Raw genomic sequence first — 7,572 nt, forward strand, 5'->3', positions numbered from 1 at the left:
TGTTATATTTATATTTATTTATAGTTTGTCGTCTAATTATAGATTAAATTTTAAGTTATAGTTTCTAATAATATGTCAATCATGTAATTGTTTTTGAAATATTAATTTTCGTGTTTATGATATCCAGGTCTATGATACTGGAGCACTTCTCAATGTAACTAGTATACTTATATTCTAAAAATATATATGTAAAATAATGCCAAGAGATATCACATAATTGTCTTGCATGTTTATTAGTTGGGACATTGAGCTGAATAATGTTGCACTCTTTCACTCTCATTAAAGATATATCTGTTTCATATACTTAGAGACAAGTGGCAATGATTCTATTTTATTCAGAGTAATAAAATAATACTCATAGAGAAATTGAAACATGCATGCATTTACCAGTCATCTACACGTCAAATTTATTCAAAATCAATTTTTTGATGACACGTCAAATTTATTCGAAATCAATTTTTTGTTTACGGATATTTGTATGTCATTGTAGATGTCTCTCGACATAACTAGTATATCTATATTTTTAAAAATATAGGTAAATTATGTCGAGAGATATCTTATAATAAGAAAGAAATCTGACAATTGTAGCAATATTAGTAGTATACAAGAGTTTCAAAAATATGGATAATAATAGAGTTGCTTAAGTATGTACAAGCATTATCTAAGATGACAGCACGACCCTGGAAATTTAGAATCATCAGATACTCACAATGCCACTTGATTTTATTGGTTGTTTCCTTTTAAATATTATGGCACTCTTCCACTATCATTTGAATGTAATGGTTTCATATAGTTGGAGACAAGTGGTGAGGGTTCTATTTTATTTGGAGTTATAAAATAACATCTCCACAAATATCAAAAGATGACATATTTCATGCATTTACTCGTCATTTGCATGTCAATTTGTTTCAAAATTGAATTTTTTTTACGAACATTTTGATGTCATTGTAGACGCCTCTCGACATAATTATGTAGTTAAGTTGAGTTTGATAAAATAGAAAATGAAATAAATGCCAATAATTTTTTTATTTGATTATGTGTGATAATTTGTTATTTTTTTTAATTGATGCTCAAATGATAGATCTACTTTTAGATTTGGTATTTAACAATTGTGATAACTTTCATTAGAGTTTTATTTTTAAGATGGATCGTTTTGTACCACATGAGTTGGTCCAGGACAAAAATGCATCGCCTCATTAAAAAATTATGTTGTCATTATATCTATTATTGATATGACAATTTTTATTATGTGTTTTTGTCTTCTCTAAGACCTAAATAGAGAGTTGTGTTAAAAAGCATAATAGAATTTACTCTAGACAAGATAGAAGATTTTAAGTTCCCAAAATAGAATGGGGCAACATGGCATGTCTAATAATGACTAAGAATCCTTGATAGGACTAAAAGGACATTTGTTAAAATAAATATATGCCAATGAATATTTATGTCCAAGGTAAGGTCCCATTTGTTAGTCATCTATAACTTCTACCTTATGATGCATGCTTCTATGTTTTTTCTTTTACTTAGTTTGTTTGTTGTCATTATGAATTTATCATGGCGTGCATGTTTTCCATAGTATAATGGCTTTTGTAACAATATTTTTCATTTGTAATGGTATTTCTTGGTTTCCCACAAAGTATTGCACTTTGACTACGATGGCTTACAATTTAGGATTTGGTGTTGACAATTTAGTGTTTAGTGTTGTCAATGTTTAGGGTTTAAAGTTGTTGTATTTTGTGTTTAGGGTTTAAGACATTTGACATTTGCATAAACATTTATACATATATTGATAAATACATTACATCTAGAGATGTATCCACATTTATATGTACATGTATATACCAATACATTTAAATACATATGTACACACAAATATTATTTATAATTTTCTACTACTTAAACAAAAATATAATTTTCATTAAATTTTGTGCTAGATCTAAAATGTGTGTGAAAGAGAGCTCTCAAATTGATGGATATAGAAGCTCTAAGAAGGATTATACACATACATGGAAGTTGTTTTAGGTGAAATAAGGAAGCATCTATCTATTTCAACCAAAAGCACAATTAGATTATTATAAAAATGAGTGAAATAAACTTTTTTAATTTATATTTATGTTTTGTTTTGGAAAAATGAATTTTGATTGAAATCACAATGAGAATTACTAATTCGTAAAATTCAATTCATCTAATAACTAATTTTTAAATTAAAAAAATTAATTTAATAAATTTTATTAAATACTCAAAAATTTAAAGTTCACCTATATAAATTGGTAAGAAACATAGAGCACTTAAGATCTAGCCTAATACTATTCACTTTTTCTTTACTTAAGTAGTTACAACCCAAACCTAAAGCCTTTGATTTAGGTGCTTAAGTGCTCTATCATAATTATATGCTTCCAATTACTTTTGTCTTTCTCAAACATTGGATTAACAAAGTCCGCCACTTTTAATCCTTTAGGGGGCATCTTGTAATTCTTTATTAGCTTTTTTTCTTTTTTTCTTTGAGATGGTTTGTAATTTTCTTTTGCTCCATATTTTTATAAATCTATTAGTATCAAACCTTACATGATATGTTTATTGTTATTTCATTTTAGAGATCATAGATCGATTTCAAATTCAATTTAAATTATTTATTTATTGTTAGAAATTTGATACAATGTGTCTCTTATGTATTTAAAGACATCATCCTAATTATTTTCTATGATCACATGATCACATAGAAATTAAATATCACAAAGAGCATCTAATGGAAACAAGACAAAATATTTATGTATCCATCACTAACACGTACAAGTTTGACTATCAACTACTTTATCTACATAAATCTATCTTTATCATTGTTGAATTAATCTTTGGTCCTAATTGCTGACAAGAAAGTTTATCATAATTTTCCATCATTATAATAGGTGTCAATAGTACTTCTTAGCATATGTCCAACTTTATTTACAAAGATATACATAATTACACAAGAAAAAAATTATACCGTCCAATATAAAATCACACACACTCACAACCTTCCACAAAATTTTGAGGATAACCAGTTCAAATTATGTCACTATGTTTTTAAAACATCTAATAGTAAATGTTTATAACTACAAAAAAAAATGTATGATCAACATAATGAATCTATATTGTTGACCATTAAAATTAGGTAAGTCATAATCCCTCAAATTTCATTTCAACAAATAATTTTTATTTTCATCTTCATTAATTTACCTAAAAATTAATATTACAATAAATTTTCCAGCCCTAAATAAACATTTGTAAGGTGTATTTTATTCTCTGAAATAGTTTTAAATAAATAAATAAAAATTGTGCCTAATAGTTAATTAAAAGCTCACGTCTCTAACCGAAGGTTCTAGAAATTAAATAATAAAAATACACAATTTAAAACTCTATAAATGAAAGATAATAAATATTAAAAAATAAGAAATTCTTTTGGCAAGAATATTGCTTTTTATGTAGGTATGCCAAAACACATAAATAAATAAATAAAAAAGATTGAAAATAGGCCCACTTTACTTAGGGATGAAAAGTGTGATTGCACTTTTCCTCCATTATTTATTAATTTATAACTGTATATGTTTTTGACCGTTTGGTATAATAACATTTTTTAAACCTGGGTTTCCTATCACAATAACTTTGTTTAAAACCTCAACATTTATTTATATATTTGTTCCTGTGTTTCTGTCACTTGATGCATTACCTACCGTCCCGGTGGTTTTGACTTTCGAAAGGGACTTCAGCCGGTCAAACCCTAAAAATTGTTTATTTTATTTTATTTCAACCCACTATGCATGCAGTTAATGTAACCGATGTTTAATAATGGATAGGTCACTTTTAGGGCTTTGTAGCCGGTTGCGGGTTTTGTGTTGCAACTGTTGACTTTTGGGCCTTTCTATTTTGGGGGTTTATGTGATTGCTTGTTTATTTCAATTTTATAGGTGAGTTGACCTTTATGTATTCTTAGGTTAGGTTTGAGGGTTGTATAAGTAATCAAGTCTTTGGATTTGAGGGGATTTGTCAATGCAAGATTTGAGGGGACTTGTCAATGCAAGTTTATATTGAATAAGTTAGAAGGCTTCAAATTTTAACAAATATAGAAGACAGTGTAAGGCGAGCAACAATCTGGTATGTGAATGGACTAACTAGGACGAACTTGCACTAATAAAAGTACCTGCAATAGACAAAGCCTATGAATGAGTTTTAAGGGCAAAGGAGAAATTGAATCAAAAGAACAAAATGGTGAGTAAAAGGAGTGATAACAATCCAACTAAAGGGATGAAATTTTCTTCAAAACTTACCATGATCGAAGAGCTAGAAGAAGACAAGAATGAGAAGGCTAACTTTAGAGGAAGGGAAGGCTTCAAAGGTAGAGTTTGAGGACAACAATCTTTTGGAGTGTACAAGCCCTCTAGACATTTTGTCATTAATGAAATTCATAAAGCTCTTGATTGCCCTCAAAACCCTAGAAGAGCAATGATAGCCCAAGAAGATGAGGAACCTTCAACCAAGGAGGTTGAAGCATTTAGACCAAAGAAAAATTAATGTTACAAAAAACATTGTTATCAAGGAACAAAGAGGCCCCCAAAGCTAATTAGAGAAGAATGTTTCAAATGAAATAGAAGGACAATGTGTATAAGGTGGTTGTAAATAGTAATACTAAGACACACATGTAGCCTTTTCCAATCACCCACTTTGAGAAGCCCAAAGGTCACTCATTTGTCCACTTCCCATGTCAACAATTATCTCATTCCAAGCATCAACATATGGAGAAGACAATATTAAATAATTGTGTTCACAACTCACCTTTATTGATGCTAGTGGAACCCATCACCATTGTGAATGTATTACAAACAATAGTGACAATAAATATTACAAATAGTTTTCCAATACATCCTAAGTGCTTTAAGAAACTTTCCAAAGATGTTGGAATCATGTAATATGACATAGGATTTATAATGTAGATGACACATTAATCCTAACAAAAAAAGAGGTAAGTTGAGGCCTTGTCTTTGCTTTCATTTATAGATTTGGGAAGGGTGTATGATTAACACACACGTGGATGGTGGAGATCATGTCACAATTGCACAAGCTATTACAACTTTGTGTAATCTCTCTATTTATCAAAGAACTTTAAAAATGAGATAAAATCTTTCAACCAATCATATTGTGGCTAAATGATCTTTAAAATATGTTTTTCATTTAAAAAATTGCATATTCATTTTTTAAAGGATATATATTTAACTTATTTTAAAAAATTCTACAAATTCGTTGTTTAATTTGCCATTTAAGAGAAACTGGAAAAACTTCTCTTACCCTCTCGCAGTTCACTTTTACTATAAATAAACTACCTCTTCTGCAATTTTTAATTGCACAAACTGAAATTGATGTTTAAATTTTGTATAGGATAATTGAATTACAATAGAAAATTAAACAGAGTAAATTTCATTTGATCTATTTCAAAAAATTTAATAGAATTTTTTATTTGATAACTATTGATTGGTCAAGAAATAAAAGACAATCATAAATAAAGATTAGAAATTAAATAAAATAAATTTCATTAGCTCTTTTTTACAAATAATTTGATTAGATTACTTGTGAAATTTTCGATTTCAACAAAATTCAATTTTCCTAAACTTCAAAAACTTTATTTTCATTTAACAAATCATTTGATTCTTCCATCAAACAGAACAACCACACCCAATTTTTTTAAAAAAACTACTAAATAAGATATTTCACAAAACTATTTTAATTTATAAACTATCTAAAAACCTTTTAATTTGAATACAAAACTTCAATTATTATTATTATTATTACACATCCATTTACAATAAATCTTCCCTCTATTAAAAAAAAATTAATAACTTGAGAACCATTCCATTTACAAATAGAAACATTTTTTTATTATTGTTAAATCAGATTTGGGTGGGTAACACATCTTCCCATCCTTAAACAATTTTAGTACAGGTGTAAAACATTTGTGAACATTATTGGTACACCTATGCAATATTTGTATATGTATACAACATTATTGGTAAACATTATTGAACGTGTACAGAATGTCGTTGAATGTACAATATGTTAAGTACACCAATACCTAATATGCACACTCATCCTTATCCATAACCAAAATCACACCTCCTTCCCTTAAATTATACCACCCACCACAAGCTTAAAACAGTATTGAATTGCAATAGAAAATTCAATAGAGTAGATTACTTGATTAGATTTTCAAATTCTTTAGTAGATTACTTGATTAGATTACTTTTGATAAGTCAAGAATGAGGAGACAATCAAGGATTAGACAGTAAATTTTATATGAGAGATATTAAATTATCATAGTTCATGATGATTAGTGTCTTGTATTTCTGAATTCAATTTCGTGAAAGATTATTTGTATCAATGTTTTTTGGAGCACATTGTTTTGGAGTACACTTTATGATCTATGATCGGTCGTGGCTATTCTGGCTCCAAAACAGATCTTTCGTACAATGTGTTAGTGACAGGTTAGTCAATCGCAGCCGTTAATTGCAAAATCGACAGTGTAAAACGCGTAACTAATCCGTACTGTCTTTTTGGAATAAGAATAGACACATCCTCTATGATCATGGATTTATATGATTCTTTTGACAAATATATTTTTAATTTACTTTTTACACATCAATCTTTAGCATTATTTGTTTTGATTGACAAAGAAACAAGAGATATTCGGAAAATTTTATATGACTCTTTTTATGCATCAATCTTTTAGCATTACTTCTGAATAGCAGAGTAATAGGAAACAATCAGAAATAAGAGTTGTGACTTGTCAGTTAGATATTATAGAGATAAATTTCATATGAAAGAGATTAGATTTTCACAGTCCATAATGATTAGTGTGTCGTACTTTATATTCAATTGCATAAGATTCATCGGCAACATTTCAAATTGCATTCCATGATCCATCATCGTGGATTACTTTTTCTGATGGAATAAATATGCGACAATTAGAAATTTTCATATGAATTTTTTTAAACATCAATCTTTAATAAGAGTTGCGATTTGGCACTTAAATGTTAAGAGTTGTGATTTGTTTCCTAATTTTATTTTGTTTAGTTTCAACACAGTTCAATTTTCAGAATCAAATGATTTTCTGAACGTCATTAATCAATCATAAATAAGGGTTGTGATTTGTTTGTTAGATTTTAGATAATCACAAATAAAAATTCTGATTTAAATTTCAGCACAGTTGAATTTTCAGATAAATCGATCTGATGAACTTCATTAAAATCTTTTCTTCCTCATTAAAAACTCCTTTCATTTCATTTAACAAATTTCAATGTGTAAAGCAACTGATTCTTTCACTATCAAACAAAAGAACCCCTACCCAGAAAAAAATTAAAAAAAGAAAAAGATAGAGAAAGACACCTATTTGAAAACTAACAAATCAACCACCACTGTTTCCACGGTTGACGAGAAGTTTGATTGTTAGCTGACCATTCAAACCAAATGGAGCCAGTACATTCTTCCAGTGAGATCTACCTACTCACATAACATCTCAGAATTTGATCAACAAACAAACAAACGCCAAAG

Source organism: Cryptomeria japonica, chromosome 1 (genome assembly GCF_030272615.1).
Source record: "Cryptomeria japonica chromosome 1, Sugi_1.0, whole genome shotgun sequence".
Lineage (NCBI taxonomy): Eukaryota > Viridiplantae > Streptophyta > Pinopsida > Cupressales > Cupressaceae > Cryptomeria > Cryptomeria japonica.